At 39.4% G+C, this 20,146-nt stretch overlaps 1 protein-coding gene across 1 annotated transcript in view; it reads left to right on the top strand.

Annotated features, from left to right (window-relative positions):
- The window catches only part of CSMD1 (CUB and Sushi multiple domains 1), a 1,237,849-nt gene that overhangs the window by 330,044 nt on the left and 887,659 nt on the right, over positions 1 to 20,146 (top strand). The window lies entirely within an intron of this gene.

Below are 20,146 nucleotides of genomic sequence, written 5' to 3'. Positions count from 1 at the left end.
TATTAATAAAAATTTCTGATAAGACTAGTCCAAAACCTGGTCTTGAACACACTGCTAGTAGCTTCCCTCCTGTCTGACGCTTCCTTTTCATGTAGTCAAATCATTAGGGAATTTAGATCCGCTGACTTCCAAATGTTGTCAGTGTATTATCCACTATGGATCTTTAAATTCTTTACCTCTCAATCATCACAAAGTTAATGTAAATCTAAGATGCTGTGATTTTCAAAATTACATTTATAATTCTGTCCAGTCAAAACTGAATTTATCTCCTAGACAAAGAGTATGTTTAGAATTACTCTGAAGTCTTCCACTGAGAGGTCTTTTTCAATGGAAAAGGTACCATTTTATCAACGTTTTATAAGCTTCTATTTAATTCAATAAAATGTAGAAAAGGAAACAGCTCACCACTTAAAGATTGTTTTTTTCTTAAAATAAAAAATACACTACTACTGCAGCTTCTACCACCTGTATCTGAATAGGGAATTTTTCAGGGATTACCTCCTGAGATGTAGGAGAGTTAATATGTCCATTTTTTATTCAGTATTCCTTGAAGTCTGAAAACCCCCAGTCACAGGAAAAAGAAGACATCCCACAAATTCTTGTTATTGTCAAGAAGTGAAAAAAGGACTGCTTTTTTTTGGTTTGTTGTTTTTTTTTTTTTGTAAATATGAGCATTTTAATGGAACAGAAAAAATATTTCCCAGGTGTACATATCCAGGAAAGAATTGTCTCTGTCTCTTACCAGAGTCAACAAAGAGCAGCCAAAAATAAAATGTAGCCATAAAGAAAACATTAAAATTGCTTTAGATATCCTAAATAGAATAAATGTTCCATGACAATTCTCACACCAGTTGTTCTTGTTTTTAATACGGTAACAAAACCAAAACCACTTACAGAATACATACTGATATTGAAGGAAAAGTGGCTTATTTTGATAGCTGGAGTTTCGTCATTAAATGATACAGCCCAGATCAAATGACACAGAAGATAACATAAAAGCTTTTGATACTACCGAACTTATGGAAATTAAAAGATGAAAGTGCGCTCATTCTGCAGTATTGAATAACACTGTTCCATCAACAAATCAATAAGAGGTAGGTTTTGTGTCTGTCCAGCAGGTAACAATAAAACTGCAGCTACAGATCTGTAGCAGATACGGCTGAAACAACTTCATTAGGTTATTTAGTCCATCTCCCTCTCTCATACCATGATCAAATACAGGTTTGTAAGGAAAGGAGGGTGAACAATGACAGATTGCAAGCACTAGAGTCTGCTAGGAAGGAAATGTAATAACATGCCAGCCTCCCACCCCCCGGCATTAAATAAGTGATAGTTAACTAAAGAGAAAAAACACAGAGAGAAAACCAAAATCAAATCTTTTCATTATAGTATGGAATTATGGGAATTACAAAGTGGTTGGTAGGGAAAAAAAATCCATACCAAAGAAGTTTGTGGCATCGTGTTTTTTTTGTTGTTGTTGTTGTTGTTTTTCTTAGAAAATGTATAAAAAAGCATAAAGAATCATAAATTTAAAGAAAATAGAAGAGAAAGGAACTTAAAAAATATGATGAGAGAGAACAAATGGCTCTTCCTTGCATTCCAGTTGATTCTTCCAGTTGTCATCTTTCTTCTTTTTTTCTCATTTTTTAGGGTGATACTTCAATAAGTATCCCATCCTTTCTTCTTTTGCTTTCTCCTTCCTTATGAATTTCCATTTGGAACTTCAGGGCTCATTTACTTTTAGTTGTTTGACACAGGGACTCTGCATTCACATTGATAATTGACCTCTGAGGAAACCTTCCTTCTCTAAACCATGATGGTTTTGTTAACAGCAATGGCAAGAAAGGCAGCATTCATAGTTGGTTTGTGTTCCATCTTCTTGGCTGGCATTCGCCTTTTTATTCTAATTCACTGGCAGAGAGAATTGCTGTTAATCTTACACTTTTTTCTCAGTTGCCTTTCTCAGTCCCGGCAGCTTTTTTTTTTTTTTTCTGAAGGTTATTTCAAAAAGGCAAACTTTAGTTGTGGAGGTTAATCTGTCTAGGCTTCTTTCACAGCTGTCACAGAGAAACAGGCTGGTTTAGTCGTTGATTCAACGTAGGAGCTGAATGCTGGAAAATGGTTTACTCCTTCATTTGCCATATGCAGCTCTATAGGATGTGGAAAGTAAAATAGAAATCAGAAAATTTTCTACTGAAAATGGATTCTTTTCATTCAGTTCAGTATTCAGTAATGTCTAAAAATGTCCTTTAAAACCTCTTCCCTGAGAACTGGTGGGAGAGTCTTTGTCAGGTCAGCCAAATTCTCTTAGTGTTAACTAAGGCTAAATAGCTAAGGCTACCTTCTTTCCCCATAAAACATGACATTCCTTCCCATGGCTTCTTTCTTCCTCATCTTTTTTGAACAACCAGTTTTCACTTGCATCTTCTCTTTTTCTTTCTCAGTTGCATAGATGGCTTCCCTGAAGCCCATTTTTATTTTGGTCTCAGTGGTTCTCTTGCTTTTTGTATTTTTTTGATCATCCATCTGAATAGTAGTTATTGCCTCTTAGCTCTTTCATACTTCTCTTACTCATTTCCCTACCACCCATTACTTGAAGTGGTAGGTAATCCCCATATTAACACCTTGTCAGGGGAATACCTAAGTACTACTGTAGCTCATGGCATGACTGTTCCAGAGACATGAAATCTTCCACAGTGATTTGGTCTTAAAATTTTCCTTTGGCCACAAAGGTCATCAGAGACTTGGGAAGCTATTTCACCAAAGCCATCTTATTCCATATTAAAATAACAACAGTCTGAACAAGTTGGCACTTTCATGAGAAAAAGCTAAGCTTTCCTAACCCTTCTACATAAATATGAGCCAGTGACAATAAAAATATACCCAAATACTAAGAAATTATATACAATGGGTCAAACTAAAACTCCTGTTCAAATTAATGAGAAAAATTGTCAGTAAGTCAGGTTCTGAATGGGTTAAGATGGAAAACATAAAAAGTTCTCCTGCAATAGCAATTCTTTCATTATTGACTTCCTCCACATCAAACAACATTATGTCTGCCCCCCCGTCTCTTGTTGTAGGTACCTATGGGCAGCTTGTAGGCTGCCTGTAGAAATGGATGTTAGAACCCTGCAGACCACTTGAGTGTGCTGGTGGTGTCAAATACTGTGTTAAAGGTGAACAAAACTAAAACTGTTATCTGTGTTCAGATATTCAAGATCCTGCATCATCTGGACACGTGGGTAACTAAGGGCAGCTTCAGGCAGCTCTTGCAAGACCATCTGCAGAAGTAAGCACGATGTAATAGCATAACAGATAACACACAGCATCACCACTTTCCTGCAGATATCTTATAAATTTAACAGCAGAATTTGCCTGATGTTCACCTTGCTTCAGGTAACTAGTCAACATCCGTTGCTTGGGGATAATGTATAAATATTACAATACGGTTTTAAGAGAAAGTTTTCTGAAATTAAAAGTATGAGCAAAAAAGGCTTTGCATACATCCTTTCTCTGGAAGAAGCACTTTGAATGAGAACACTTTAAACTAGCAAAATATGACTCACCTAAACACAGTTGTTAGGGCAAGTCATCCATAAGAAACAATTTGTTCCAAACTAAAAATGATATTACTATAGATAATCTCAATGATGATCATAAGCCCTGAAATGATATATTATATATGGAAGGATTAAAGGACAGAAGAACAAGATAGAATTTTCTGATAGGAGGAGCTCAAGCATCAAATTATGCATCCTAGGGCAAACCTCTGCTGAGGTGACTTAAAATATGAGCACAAAAAATGCTAGGAAAGAAAGATGAAATATCTCTCAATTAAGACACATTTCTAAACTTACTTTTGAGATGCAGTATTTCAGGCTGAAGCTTCAAAAAATTGTTCACTATTAATTTAACCAGAGATTGTTCTGCTTCATTACTTCTGAATTTGTTGAAGATCTACTGATCAGAGGGCACATTGGTAAGGTGGCACCATAAAGAGAGCAATTTGAGGGTAATCATTAAAATCTGTATGCATACTAGCAACTTGAGGTAGATCACAATGAGAATTTAGTATAGTAAACTACACCATGTACTGTAACATATGCAAGAATATGTATGAGGCAAGGATGTTCTGAAAAATAATGATAAGCTGACATTTCAGCATAACTATTTTTGCTCTAAAAGGTAAGAAAAATATTCTGTTTATAAAAGTCAACGTACCCTGAGATTCATTAACTGCTATACAAAAGAAATTCGACAGCTAGTGAATGCTAGTGTGGCAAAATGGAGATATTGAAGACATGGTAATTAATTACTGTTAGCACAGGTAACAATACCAGTAAAGATACAAAAGTAAGGGCTTCAGCATATACTAACAGCCAGTGCCAGCTTTCATAGGTACATATTAAGTGTGCAGCTTTCTTAAGAATTCTGGAGTTTGCTATGGGATATGGTCCTTCTTACACGATGAGAAAGAAACCGTACCACTGTTTTGCCCTTCAGTCCCACCTATCTGCACTGCAAATGGACCCTCTGGTGAAAATCTATGTCTCTGTGTCTTCATTGCCTACGTCGGATATTCTTGTATGTGCTTGTGTGTTGTGCCTCCCCTTTTCCTTTTACAGCCTGCTCCTCCCCTACATAGGAATAATATTTAAAATGAAGCACTGAACTACATAGACAACTTACCTTCCATGTGGTTTTGAATATTGCAAAACCTGTACAAAGGCGATAACAAGTGATACAATGATGGAAAACATGAATATATGATACTTAATACAAGAGAGTGTAGAGTTAGCCCAGAGCACTCATGTAATTCTCAAACATTTCTAGAATTGGTCATTATTTCATATTAGTAGCAGTACCCACTTCTTGTAAGTGCATTTGAAACTATCAAAACCAGTTATTTGCAAAATTCTTTTTTTAAAAGTTAAATTTAGATAAAATGAAATTTATGACCCACCGAAATACCCACTAGATTTCTTTCCTATAAAAAACAAACAAGACAGGTAGCAATTTTGACAGGAGGTATTCAAGTACTAAGTGATACGTACTGTACTAAACTTCAAGTGTGATGGGTAGAAGTAATAGACTTCAAAGATTTGCATAGAAAGAAATAATGTCATAGCTCTTGGGAGTAAAACATAGGAGCAGAAAGTAAATATAGTGTGCTTTGTGCAGATAGTCTAAAACTGTCAAAGCTTGACCCCTTTAGAATAGAGTTGTCAGAACAATTAACCTCAGAAAAAAAAAGCAAAGTCATAATGAGGTGACTGAAGGAAAATCCTTTCTTCAGTTCTAAAACAGGATACATTATTTTACTGAGTGAAAAGAGTCCTAGGGGCATATTTATGATATGTATAACCTATAATAATACTCTAAGAAGATTCTTTAAGCTGAAAACGTACATAGTTTGGAAAAAGACAGAAGATGATGGAAAGACCTCATTCTACTGCTCCAAAAGCTTTTGGTTTTGGAACTACTTCATCAGTTGTTCTACCTTAGGTACGGAATTTTTTGTCTTACAGCTCTAACAAACATTTCCAGACAAATCCCAAACAATCTGGAGATCGCCTGCATTTCATTTGCCAAACTGAATTGCTTAAAATGAGACAATAGCACATTATTTTACATTTCTTTTGATTTGAAGGACTTAAATATACCCATCCTATTCCCCTAACTGTGGATCTCTCTACAGTTTGGAACGTACTTGAATTCAGAATACTATTTTTACTTCGTAATTTTATCCTTATATTGCAAATAGGAAGCTAAGACATGGAAAAATTAAGGCATCTAACTTCTAATATTTTGGATTTGATTGATTTACTGAGAACATAAATTTATGGAAACAAAATTAAGCTCACCTCTTAAAAACCATATAAAAGTCAGCTTTAAAATTTGGCTTATGAAATAACAGTTGAATAAATAAAAAAAAAGGTGGGTTTTTTTAAAACTTATATTGTTTTTCAGTTTGTATCACTCTTTCTCTTTGTAAAAAGATTCTGATCGGCAACATGTGGAAAAAAATGCCATTTCAGCAAGAGCAGTTGAAAAATAATGTCTAGAATATAGTACAATAGGATATTTTACTTAGAAATATGTAAATCTTTAATTAGCTGACCTATATTATTTTTTTAATCTGAAAGGGTGTCCCTCTCAATAAAAAATATGAATAACAGTCAGATCCCAGATCACTAATGGGAATTACTTTAATCATTAGTATGTTAGAATGTATTTTGAATTGAGCAGTAAAAAAAGCCTGACAGCCTAGCCTGTGCAAAACAGATAATGGAAATCTGCAAAGCCATGTAAGTACTCAAAATTTTACTGTGTACTGTAGGCCACATCCGAAGCTTCACACATTCCCAGAATGAAGTTCTAGGCACAAGTCTTTAGTCTTCCTTACAGAAGGAAGATTGAGCACTATTTGAACTGTTTGGACAATATTGTATTTTTTTTAGATACCTCCCTATTGCTGCAAAGGACAGACATGCTCTTTGTACTAAAATCTGATCTATTAAAATATATGCTAGCATATTTTCTTCTCCCTTTAGGCCTTTGCTTAAAGTGGTGCCACCAAAAAGGCTAGAGTAGGTTTTTTTCAGCTGGCAATACTACTGTAATCCAATTTGTAAAAACGTTAAAAGAAAGCTTCAGAAATTGATTTATTTTCCCCCTCAGGCTATTTTTGTGTGTTGCAGGGCTTCTAAGCCACTTGTTATCATTCCATTTCCATTTACACTGGCTTCGTTTCACTGGTTTTTGTGGAGGTGCTCTGATACTGTAATAAAAAGTGAGCCTGCAAAACCTAGGGAGGTGGAAATGTGGGTGATTTTTCAGTTATTAGTGGCTGGCCTGTGAAGAGAGAGAGAGTCCTCTTCACAGACTTTTTCCTCTCTAAATTCCCTTTAGTACAGGCGTAAAATACTATCTGTGTTCCTGTTATAGGGTTTTGAAGTCTTGGGTGTTTTGGTTTCTTTTTTTTCAGATGAGGAGTTCTGTACAGTTTTCACTTCCAAACAATAAGTGGGAACATGAATATCATCTACAGCGTTGTGGATGATTTATAATGGATTTGTACAACAAAGTTTCAAATAAAAATCATGCTCATTTATTCTGAAGATGAATCAACTGTTCATTACTGTAATGTTGTTCCCAACCTGACGTAGATCCGTCTCTAAAACCTTATGACATAGGAAATGCAAGCTAACTTCACAACTGAAGCTATGTAGAATAGCAGATCACTATATACACTCTTGTGGTTTAACGTGATACACCTACTGAAAAGCTGATTGCGTATGATGTGACATTCATACGTGAAAGTAAACAGACAAAACTCACACAATGAAACTTAAACTGACTAATGCAAATGTTTTCTAAGGTTGTTTCTTAAATTGTTTGACAAGGTACGGGTGGCAAACTCAATGAGAGATCTTAGTTCTGCTGACTCAATTCCTGACTTCTCTTTAATTAAAAATGCTAAATCTTACCTGTAATCTATTACTAACAGTGGTCTTGCTACTATATTTTTTATTATTAAACACATTATGCTGCTATTAGTGAGCTAACAGATATAGGGATATAGTTAAAACATCTGAAGAATTAATTCAGCCTATGAAATCTGTTTACATAATTTTCTAAAAATAGGATTTATTTCAAATATAATTATTAATTAATTGAGTCAAATCACATTTTAATTTGCATCTGTGTAATTTCACTTCTACTGGATCCATCTGGGTTCATACCAGTACACCTGAGAGGTGCCCTTTGTCTAAATATCCATGTAGTGTTAGAAGGCAGAAAAGTAGTCTGCTCATATAATTCATAAACTGGAATATATGAACTTACTTAAAGTTTCAGTTCTTTTTCTCAAGCACAAAGAGTCTTTAGCTTTATAGTAACTGAAATAATTTCTTTCTTTTAAAGGTAAAATGCTGGTTTTATCCCCCTGGAAATAATGGTTTATGGTACTACTTTATTTTTGGCACTTTATTTTATAACACAACTTTATTTTTTCCAGTTTTATCAAATATTAGCTGATGTTTTCTTTCAGTGTCTCTTAGCACAGAGGCAGATGTGCTGGTTTTGGCTGGGATAGAGTTAATTCTCTTCACTGTAGAAGATCAGTGTCGCTTAAGTAGCGCCTAGAGTAGTCAGGGACGTTTCCCGCTTCCCAAGCTCTGCCACGCGGGCGGGAGGCCGGGAGGGGCGGGGCCACACCCCAGACAGCTGACCCCGACTGGCCAGTGGGGTGTTCATTCCGTACCTTGTGACGCCACGGCCAGTTGGCACGTGGGGGGATGGCTGCGGCTCGGGGACTGGCGGTGTCGGGTTGGTGGGTGCTGAGCGGCCGCGTCACGTGTGGTTTGATTCGGTTGTTCATTCCCCCTTCTCCCTGGGGTTTTGCCTCTCTCTCGTTATTCTCCTTTGAATTGCATTATTATTGTTGCTGTCATTATTGTTTTATTTTAATTATTAAGCTGTTCTTATCTCAACCCATGGGCTTTCTCACTTTTACCTTTCTGGTTCTCTCCCCCATCCTGCCAGTGGGGGAGTGAGCGAGTGGCTCTGTGGGGCTGATTTGCCAGCTGAGGCTAAACCATAAAAGCCTATCAAACCATTTCTGTGGCCGAGTTTTGTGTACAATGGGTAGAAAACGTAAGAAAATACATGGTATAATGAAGTAGAGATAAGATCTGCTGGAAAAAGAAGGCTGTTCTGCAACGCCATAGAGGAGTGCCCTGGCCTACTGGTTCATTTAGTCAGCAGCTGCCAATCTTAATGACTGCCATGCATTTCAGGCATTAACTGGCTTTCTGTAGCTTGCACTACGTTAGAGCCTGGGTCTGTGGGAAAGTACTGTCATTGCCCATTACTCGAGCCCTTTTCTTCACAGCATGGGTTCAATAACTAACAAACCCCACTAGACCCATCCACTGACAGCAAATGCTCTGGGAGTTGCCCTCCCCCACATCTGCCATGCCATCCCACCGTGGTGGTGCTGCTAGAGCCTGCTGGCTGCCCAGACCTGCCAGGCCTTTGCCAGCAGCTCTACCCCCTTGGGAAGCCCTCAGCTCCACTACATTTCTGGGACCTGTCTCTGCTTTGGTCCCCTTCATGGCTGCATATTGGTTTGGTATTAGCCAATTTATCTCATGTTTTCCTATTCCCTGATGGATGCCCTGTGACTGTGGTTGCAGGCTACCACTTCACAGCATCAGTTTCCTGTGAGCCTTGCTACAGTGGCTGTTTGGTGGCAGCTAGAGAAACCAGCTACTTTTTTCTGAAGGCTAAATATGTCAAAATCATTCTGCTTAGTGACTGAACTCAGTGAGTTGTAGTTATAGGGGACCTTCTAGGCTTAAACTAAAGGGAACTTTTTTCTTTGATTGCTTCCATCCTTCCCTAACCAATAAAATTTTAATTTTATAATTCCTGCAATTAATCCCCAGTTAAGCTAAAGTCACAGGAAACATCGGAACAATTCATATGAGCATTCCATGGAAAAAATGTACATGTATTTAGCTATATGAAAGGCTTGAATTAAAAAAAAAATATCTTCCCTATTCAGAAATGATTATTCATTTGAGATTATAAATCATAAATTGCACAAGAAATATGAACTTCTCGCATATTGCTAGTAGTACTGCCCCTACAATGAGATGCACACACATCAACTGCCTCTAGTTAGCAGGATGGAAGAGCACCTGAAATAAATACAATTAACATAAATTAATAAATAAGGACTGGGAGAGCAGCTGAGAGGTTTGTAGGAGTTTCCTAGGGTGTAGTGAGCTATGGGAGACAGCTAGTGGAAGAAGTCTTATGTCCATCTGATGAGAGGGCTCTGAAGTTATTTTTCTAGAGGAAGGGAGAGTGTGAAGCAGGGGGTTGGAAGAGCAGTGCTGGGGTGTTGCTGTGAGTCTATAACCTGAGAGAAACTGAAGATGGAGGAGCCTGAACCTGGAGAAGGCAGCACTGAGGAAGACTTGGCACTGCTGGAGTAAGAAATATGAGAGCTGAGGGATTTAAATTCATTTCTTTTTTTCTCTAGGGAAGAAAGCTGAATAGCACTTGTTGATGTGGGGAGGTGTTGCTGTGTGGTTTTTTTATGCTGGAGAGGTGGGGAAGCAAAGGGTAATTCATGTGCAGAGGACTGGGTGTGCTGAGCTGGGGCTCTGCTGGCTGCAGTGTTTCTTGTACAGTTTTTTGAGGGAATAGTTGGTGTTACTTTAAGCTTGAGAAGAGCCATCACATTGGAGCTTCTAAATGAAAAACTTGACCTTGAACAATTTGTTCTATATGTTTTCCTTTTTTCTGTGTCTTAAAAAAAATTGAGGTAGTGGGATTAAATCTATATATTTAGCCTACCTTCTGTGATAGAAAATCAGTTATAAATTATAGATCTTGTACTAATCTTATAGTAGCTCTTCATTCCTTTATGTATGAGATGGTGTCTGAGTCATGTTTTAAATCTTCATTTCCTCTTGGCAACAGAATAGATGTAAATTATTAAGATAAGCCCTCTGTGGCTTCACATGTGGCAGGTAATGGCCTTGTTTGCTGGAATAGATATGCTGGTCTCCTGGCTTTATGTACCATTAGGTATCTTAACCTGTGGGTAACTATTCTCACTACTGATAGCCAGCATGGACAGGAGTTGGCCCCCTGGCATAGCATCTTAAAATGGTGAACAAAACGGGAAATCCCTATATAAGAATTAATAGCGTGCTTTTCTTGTTGTTGCAGATTGTATAATGAGGCAGATAAGCCTGCGAGAGCATGACCTCTAGGAGGGGCTGTGGCCAGCTTTCTTTGTGATTGTTTTTTGTTTTAAGCTTTTTTTATTATCTCTGGCATTTTCAAGAGTGAGCTTTGCTCCAGAACAGCAGCTTATGGCAGTGGATAGGGGAGATGAAAATTCTCCAAGATTTGGGGAAATAATAGTGCAAAAATCACTTTACGTTTGTTTTTTTTAATGTTTCCTTACTGGTGGCTACTGTTTGCATGACTAAGAACTTGCATACGAATAGTTGTGTAACATCATATATTCTTATTTTGGTGTGTGAAATTTCCCCTTAGAATTTATTACATACCTTAAAAAGTATCTTTACTATGTGAGATGCAATTCTATCTCTTAAATAAGTCTTACAGGAGGGGAAAATATCCAATCAATCATAGGCTAAAAATCAATCCTATGGAAATATTTGAGTCTTAAGGCTGCCTTTATATACATGTCTTCTAATTCTACAAATAAGTTGTCGTGGTTTAGCGGCAGCTCAGCCCCACACAGTCGCTCGCTCACTCCCCCACCGGTAGATGGGGGAGAGAATCAGAAGGGTAACGCTCGTGGGTTGGGATAAGAACAGTTTAATAATTAAAATTAAAAGAAACAACAGTAGAAATGCAATGTAAAGGAGAACAACGAGAGGCGCAAAGCCCCGGGGGAGGGGGGAAGGGAGGGGAGAGGGGGAACGAACCGCCGAAACAAACCGCACGCGCCGCAGCCGCTCCCGCCCGCCGACCCGACGCCGCGCCGCCCCCGCGCTGCCACTGCCCCCCCTCAATATACTGGTCATGGTGTCACATGGTATGGAATGAACCTGCCATTGGCCAGTCGGGGTCAGCCGCCCCCGCCATGGCCCCGCCCCTCCCAGCCCCCCCTGCCACGCCACGGCGGCAGAGCGCGGGAAGCTGGAAAGGCAGCCGACCCCCACAGTGAGGAGAATTAACCCCTTCTCAGCCAAAACCAGCACATAAGTACTTACTGGACTGTTCTGAATTATCAATCTCTAGTTTGAAATAAAAATTATCCTTAAGAGAAACTTTGAACTAAACCCTTACAACTCATCTGTTAAGCTTTTAAAAAAAGTTTGAGAGAAGGTTTATTTTAAAATAATTGGTCTTTAGGAAATGAACAGAACATTGAATATAAATATATAAAAAAGGTTTTCTGACCAGCTGTAATCTTGTCTGCTCACTGACAACTTCCAACTCTTATGTTGGAATGCATGGCATTTTAGCATTGAGTTCAGTTACATGATTGAAGTACTGCATGTGTTCACACACAACTAAGACTGCTTTGCTCTTAACTGCATTGCTCTCTGAAATACTCCCAGTTGGCTGGTACCAACTGTTAGGAAACTGTTAGGAAAGTTAGCTTGTTACAACTGTTGCCTTTGGGTAGAGATGCACCTATTCAGTCTTACAGATTCAAAACCTGGGAAGTGAGTGTTAATTTTTTTTTCTCACCTGGCAGAGCTTTTAAATAGCACCTCTCTGTCTCCCCTTTATTTGTAGAAGGGAACTTCAGAGCTCATGTGGCTTCATAGAAGGTCACATTATGGATATGTATCCTGTAGTGGCATTTGTTCTCATAGCCTTGCAGCTATTTTCTGTGGAGTAGCTGGAGTTACCACCTTCCTGTAATGTACTGCAGTAGCTTCTTTCCTGTCCAGATAAGTTCAGGTAGTTTTAATTGATGCAAATCACTAATTACTAACATATTAATGACTTGTCTTTTTAATACCTAAAATTGAGGTGCATCTGAACAGATGATGCCTTCGTAGTGTTCTCTGCTCACGTCATCGGGGCTGCAGGGCGGGCTCTGTGAGGAGCGGCCGGGGCTGCCCCGTGCCGGACACAGCCGGTTCCAGCCAGCTCCAACCCACCCACCCCAGGGCACGGCCGAGCCCCGCAGCCGCGGTGGTGGTGCCTCAGGGAAATGTGTTTAAAAAAGGAGAGAAAACACAACAGAGAGGAGGAGGGACGGAAAAGTGAGAGAAACAGCTCTGTGAACACCAAGGTGAGAGAAGGAGGGGGAGGCGGTGCTGCAGGTGCCAGAGCAGAGATTCCCCTGCAGCCTGTGGTGAAGACCATCATGGAGCAGGTGGGTGTTTCCTCCTCACACTTTTGCCCTGCTCCACCATGGGCTCTGCTTTCGTCAGGAAAGAGCAGCAGAGAGGAGCTGTTATGGACTGACCCCAGCTCCCATTCCCCATCCCTCCCTTCTACCTGAGGGGAGAGGCAGAGGAGTCAGGAATGGAGGAGTGAAGTTGAGACTGGGAGCAGGGAGGTAAGGGGAGGGTTTTGATTTAATTTGTCTTTGTTTCTCAATATCCAAACATATTTTAGTTGGCAGTATATTAAACTAGCTTTCCCCAAGTCAAGTCTGTTTTTCCCATGACAACAGTAAGCAATCCTGTATTTATCATGATTCAGGAAAATGTCCATCTTATTTTCTCCCTCCTGTCCTGTTGAAGAGGACAGTGAGAGAGTGGCTGAGTGGGGTCTGGCAGATGGCCAGTCAGCCCACCACAAGGGCTTTAATAAAATCAGGAATAAATGCCAGGAATCCAGACAGCCGTATCTTAATTGCTTTTTCTTCAGATCCCTACTAGCATATACATCTTATTGACTATTGGTGCTGTTGGATGGCTAAAATATGGAGGGAGAGTGCCTACTTTTTATTGACAGTATGGAAATTGTCCTAGAACTAGTTAAGCCAAATATGAGATATACCTTTTGAACAGTTTTTGGTCTGCTGTACTTAGTATTCAACTTCTGTGATGCAGTGAGGTAGTTATGGAGAATTACAATCATGGAGGTCTTTTCCAACCTTAAAGATTCTAAGATCATCAAGCCCAACTGTCTACCCACTATGCCTCCTAAACCATGTCGCAGAGTGCCGTGACTACATGTTTTTTTGAACACCTCCAGAGATGATGATGCTACCACCTCTCTGGGCAGCCTCTTTCCTCTCATTCAGTCACTTCTTACGTGGGAGAAGAGACCAACATCCACCTTGCTACAACCTCCTTTCAGGTATTTGTAGAGAGTGATAAGGTCTCCCCTCAGCCTCCTCTTTTCCACACTAAACAACCCCAGTTCCCTCAGCTGTTCCTTATAAGACCTGCTCTCCAGATCCTTCACCAGCTTTGTTGCCCTTCTCTGGACACGCTCCAGCAACTCAATGTCTGTCTTGTACTGAGGGGCCCAAAACCAAACACAGTATTCGAGATGTGGCCTCACCAGTGCCAAGTACAGGGGAACAATCACTTCCTTATTCCTGCTGGCCACACTATTCCTGACACAAGCCATGATGTTGTTGGCCGCCTTGGCCACCTGGGCACACTGCAGGCTCATGTTCAGCAGGCTGTCAACCAGCACTTCCAGGTCCTTTTGTCCTGGGCATCTTTCCAGCCACTCTTCCCCAAGCCTGTAGCATCGCCTGGGGTTGTTGTGACCCAAGTGCAGGACCTGGCACTTGGCCTTCTTGTTAAACCCCATACAGTTGACCTTGGCCCATTGATCCATCCTGTCCATGTCCCTCTGTAGAGCCCTCCTACCCTTAAGCAGATCAATACTCCCACCCAATTTGGTGTCATCTGCAATATTGCTGAGGGTGCACTCAATCCCCTCGTCCAGATCACTGATAAAGATATTAAACAAGACTGGCCCCAACACTGAGCCGTAAGGAACACTGCTAGTGACTGGCCACCAACTGGATTTAGCTCTGTTCACCACAACTCTCTTGGCTTGGCCAGCCAGTTTTTTACCCAGCAAAGCATATACAAATCCAAGCCATGAGCCGCCAGCTTCTCTTGGAGGATTCTATGGCAGACAGTGTCAAAGGCTTTCCTAAAGTCCAGGCAGACAAAACCCACAGCCTTTCCCTCACCCACTAGGCAGGTCACCTTGTCATAGAAGGAAATCAGGTTTGTCAAGCAGGACCTGCTTTTCATGAAGCCATGCTGGCTGGGCCTTATCCCTTGGTCATTCTGCACATGCCTGGTGAGTGCACTAAGATGAACCACTCCATAACCTTCCCCGGTACCGAGGTCAGGCTGACAGGCCTGTAGTTCCCTGGATCCTCCTTCCAGCCCTTCTTGTAGATGGGCATCACATCAGCAAGCCTCCAGTATCTGGGATCTCCCCTGTTAACCAGGACTGCTGGTAAATGGTGAAGAGTGGCTTTGCGAGCTCCTTTGCCAGCTCCCTCAGTACCCTTGGGTAGATCCCACTTGGCCCCATCAAAGTTAGCCTAAAATGGCCACAACAGAGAGCCTCAAGCTTTAGTCCTTAAGAGACTTTGACTTGCCTCGCTTTCTGATCTGCTGTTGATCAGTACGATCTTCGAGGTAGCATCTGCCAATAACTTTGTGTTTTCATGTGACATGGTAAATTTGATACGGAATGACCTTATGGATCTCCTCTGCATCAGATGAGAATTTCATCAATAGTGTGTAAAACCTGAAAGGATATGACACTGATAGCGGCCAGCTCTTTGGTGTTTCACATGGTAGCTAATGACCTATATCACTTTATGGTAAAATGGGAGAAGTGTTAGGTTTTTTCCCTATACAGGTTTTGAGGGGACAGAGGGAAAGTTCTGATTTTGTCCTTTATCTATGGTTTGCCTAAAATTGCTTTGGGATAATTCACTGAAACTTAGACTTATACTTTACCTTGTTAATAATAACATTGATCGTTTTAGCTAATAGCTTTTGCAAAAGACATCTGATAGCTACTTTCAGGCAAGAATGTTTTGCTTAGCCAAATGGATCCTAGTTACATCTTCGGAGAATGGTGCTGGGAACAAGCTGTACAGATATATGAGCAGAGCTCATATATATATGCACACATACACATCTTTTATGTGTATGTATATGTCATGCAGAATTTTAAAAATGTTTGACAGATCTGATTCTCTTTCTAGTTATAATAATGTGACTTCATAGATTTCATTGGCCTAATTTGAAAAAATAATTAGAATGGACACAGAGTCCCCCTTTCCTCTAAGGATTTTTTGGCTTTTACATTTTCCAAGAAAATTTGTTAAACCTTGATAAATTTGTCAGGTGTGATAAGCTGAACACATCACTTTGTACTGTAGGCAGCTGTAGGAATAAATAAACTAGTAAAAAAAAAATGGCAAAAATGCTTCCACTTTTCCTTTGCAACTGCACATTGATTTTTGGCAATTGTGAAATCAGTACATACTCTTGTCTGGTCATATGAGACTCTTCATGCTGGGTAGCTGCTTCTGATGGAGCTATTCTGGAAAGCTTCATTTGTCTATTTCAACCATGAAGGCAGTGCAAAACTCTTATTTAAATTAAAAAAAAAATTCTAGACTCTGGGAACAAGAATGTAATAGTTCTCATTGGAGGGAAGAGAAGTGGAGCTGTTTTTGTGTCAAGGATGTCTTTGAAACACCTGCAAAGATCAATTCAGCAGTAACCATGCTTGAAGGCCAATCAGTTTCTACATGAACAGCTGGGACTTGCTAAAATTCTGTAATTACACTCAGCAAAGATCCAATCCCTAATAAATTTATACAAATAACCTACATCTTAGGCTGATCTGACCGTACTTCTGTATTTCCTCAGAAATTGCTGAGTGTTTTCATTTTTCTTGCAGCAGCTGCTTGTGATAGGGACTGTGCCCATGCCTTCCTTATGCCATGGATTCATCAGATATCTTGGTTTAGGAGAGACTATGGTTATCAGATCTTATCTCCTGCTGACATTAGAGTCAAGGCTGGAGAACTGTGATGTTCAGGGCCCGGTCAAGTTACCAGTATCTCCAAGGATGGAGATACCATACCCTCTCTGGACAGCTAGTCCGATATTTGACCGTTCTCATGGTGGTGTTTTTTATGACAAAAATTTCTCTTGTTGCACTTTGCCCTTTGCTTCTCATCCTTTCTGCACATCTGAAAAGAACCTGGCTCTGTCTTTTCCTATACCACTCCAATAGGTAGGTGAAGACAGCAGTCAGGTTCACCCCTTAGTTCACCCCTAAGAGCTCAACAAATTTATTCTTTCAGCCTCTTGTATGTCATTTGCTACAGACCCCTAACCATACTGCCACCCCTCTACCCTCCCTCGAGGATTTGTTGTGCTATGTTTTTAGTACCAAGAAGTCCCAAAATCTGCCTTCATAATCAGACAGTGGAGAAGTTCTGAGCAGAGCCAGCTGGAGCTCCTAGGTACACTGTTGTGGTGTTCTTTAAAAAAAAAATACATCTATTTATAGACCTTATCACTAGAAATGGCTGAATGTCAAGATCTCTGAAATGACAGCGTAGAATGAAATTAGGTGGGTTTTTTTCCCCTCCAACAGAGGCTAAACTCAGTACTAGCACCACTATGTTTTCTATTACAGGTTCTGTTTCTTCTTTATAGACAAGCCAGATATTCCATCTGTGGTTAAAAAGTATTTTAGTGTATGCATTTTGTGCAGATTCATGCCACTGAAAGTTAAGGAAGTAGCAATATTTTAAGCTTCAAGTATTGCCATATGCTCAGTATGAAGTAGTGCAAGTTTATCAAATGACAGTTTTATTAGCAGAGGGACATGAAATGAATCTGCTTTCTTAGCACACGCACTTGTGTGTCTAAACAGTTCCCTTTCTGGTTGCAGCAGAGGCTTACACATTAATTGCCAAGGTACATTCCAAAGCAGAGCAATGTGTGATGGTGTGTGATTTTTCTGTGTGATGAAATGAATGTGCAAAACACATTATCATTCATGAGTTGTAACTACTTAGCAAAAATGTTAGTAAGAGGGGGGGAAAATTACTTAGTAGGCTAGCAGTGTTTTAATTCTGGAAATGTCTTTAAAGAATAACACTCTAGAGTTTCATCTGCTGTCTGCTTTTTGTTTGCACTTAATTTCATGGCATTTGATCTCACTGAATTTACTCTGAAAAGATGCTTTCAGAATATTTCAGGCAACAAGGCTACTGTAGAGGCACCCAGGTAGTCTGTTGAATGACTGATGTACAGATTTCTTGTATTTGAGACTTTTCCATAATCTTTTTTAGGATTACTGTAATATAAAAAACTTGAAAGTTGTTGTATTAATTCCTTGAAGTTTACCACATACTTGCCTTTTTTTTGTCTGTAAAACCTTTAAGTGCACTGATTTAAGGTATAAAAGGATATATTTGTCTTCCTTTTAATGTGAATTGCAATGTCAGTTAGCCTGAAGTATGATCTAGTACTTCAGGGGGATACTACAGAAACAGTTATTCAGCAGATAAAGAATCCATATTGCAGGAGTGATATGTATGATAACAAGAGAGTCAAAACAGGTGGGTCTAGAAATCATAACAAGAGCTCAGGGTGTCCAGTCACTGCTCAAATGAGTCCATTTATATGAACCAAATCCAAGCCAAGTAAAGCAAGTGCTGGTCAGGAATGAGGTATCTAAGGCTGTGTAGCTCTGCATTGATATAACTTTTGTCTCTTTATCATGTTTGTGTAGGTGTTGTGTTTTGTTTTGTGGTTTGTTTTTTTTTTTTTGCACATCTCCTGTGTAGTGTGAAACGTTCAGGCTAGCTGCTTGTATCTTTCTGTGCTTCAACCTGATTTTCCTTCCTTCCCCTACAATTCATGATAGTTTACTGTTGCATTCAGAAAATTCTGTAGTATTATCAACCCCCCTCTCCCCAAACCAGAAGTCTTTGAATCTCTTTTCAAAAAAGGAAGAGACATGTAAGTAAGATCAGAAAATACATACCCTAAATTAATAATGAACTGCCATACAGTACACTCCAGATGTAGGTCAGTAGTGATAAACACTCTAATTTATTAAATAGAACGAGAGACACATTTCCCTAAAAACGCAACAGCTAGTGACAGTGAGGGAACACACAAAAGTCTGAATATAAGATGTGGCAATCCTTGTGGTAGTTTTGCAGTTTGAGGATTGAAGAAAAAAATCAACCTGTTTTTTTCTGGAAATGGAGTAAATGAGGTGGAAAGTAATAGGAGTAGTAGGTTGACAAGTACACAGAAGGTGAAAAGATTAGAGCAAACAGCTAATTAGCACATGGGAGATAAAGTTGTTTAAAAAGAAAGGAAGAAATTGCAGAAAGCTTTTTGTTGACTCATGTTGCCTTGACTATATGCCTTCATTTTTATTTAAAGCTCTCCTTGCTTTCATCTGACTCATCCGAATCTATTTGTTTTCCAAAGATAAAAATTGGAAAGAGATGGGGAACCACCTGACTAGTGTAATTCCAGCATGGAGTTCCTCTTATATGTTTTTATATATGAGTGTTCTTAAGCCTAATTTTGCAATGAACTTCTAGTTCAGTGATACTGCTCTATCAGTATGTTGTTTAGTTATTTATCTTCTGCAGTTTCAGATGCCAATTAATGAACTATAGTATCATTGTACAATTAATTTCAAAGGGAAGATTTTTTTGAAGACATGGATTGTCTTAACTATCCAGATTAAAAATATGTCAAAGTATTTTTGGTGGTGTGGGGTTTTTGTTTGTTTTTTGTGGGTGGGTTTTCTGGTTTTGATTTGGGTTTTTTTAATAAGCTGTTCCAGTGTCTGAATTCAGGAAGCTCTTTCAGGGTGAAATTTGAAAAAAGGTGGTGTTCTGGTGTGTTGTCCTGTACTCAGTGGATCACATACCCCCATTGCAAAATAAAGAAATTAGCTAGTCATGTAAACTGACAGTATAGTGTTTAGGTTTTTGGGACAGCAATGGTGATGTCTTGTCTGTCTTATGCAAAATTATTCTTCTCACTAAGAAGGTAATATCTCACTAGTATCAGTCAGGTCTAACAAATTGTCTTTAGTGATCACAGAATCACAGGCTGGAAGAGACCTCAGAGATCATCTAGTCCAACCTTTCTAGGAAGGCCCCAGTCTAGACAAGATGGCCCAGCACCCTGTCCAGACGACTCTTGAAAGTGTCCAATGTGTCCAAGTCAACCCCTTCCCTGGGGAGATTGTTCCAATGGTTGACTGCCCTCACTGTGAAAAAATTTCCTCTGGTGTCCAGTCAGAATTTCCCCAACAGCAATGTTCCAATAGAGGGTGTAAACATTTTTCCATCTGTTTTATACTCAGAATAAATAAAAATATTTGGGGAAATAATCTTAAAATCGGAATTGCAATGTAGTTATAGTTTATCCAAAACTGGGTTTTTTTATGTCAAGGTAAGACTGCAAATAAGGTGGGAAATGTAGGGTAATTTTTCTGAAATTGTAAAATGGAAAGTTTTTTTGTGTTCTGGTTAGTTGAGGTACATGCCATTGAACATTTGAGATCCGTGTTTTCTCTGAAGCAGCAGCTGGAAGACAGACAGGATAGTCCATACTATCTCAAATTACGCTAG

Source organism: Phalacrocorax aristotelis, chromosome 3 (genome assembly GCF_949628215.1).
Source record: "Phalacrocorax aristotelis chromosome 3, bGulAri2.1, whole genome shotgun sequence".
NCBI lineage: Eukaryota > Metazoa > Chordata > Aves > Suliformes > Phalacrocoracidae > Phalacrocorax > Phalacrocorax aristotelis.
The sequence above is the reverse complement of the archived record's forward strand: the minus strand, read 5'-3'. Positions and strand labels throughout refer to the sequence as shown.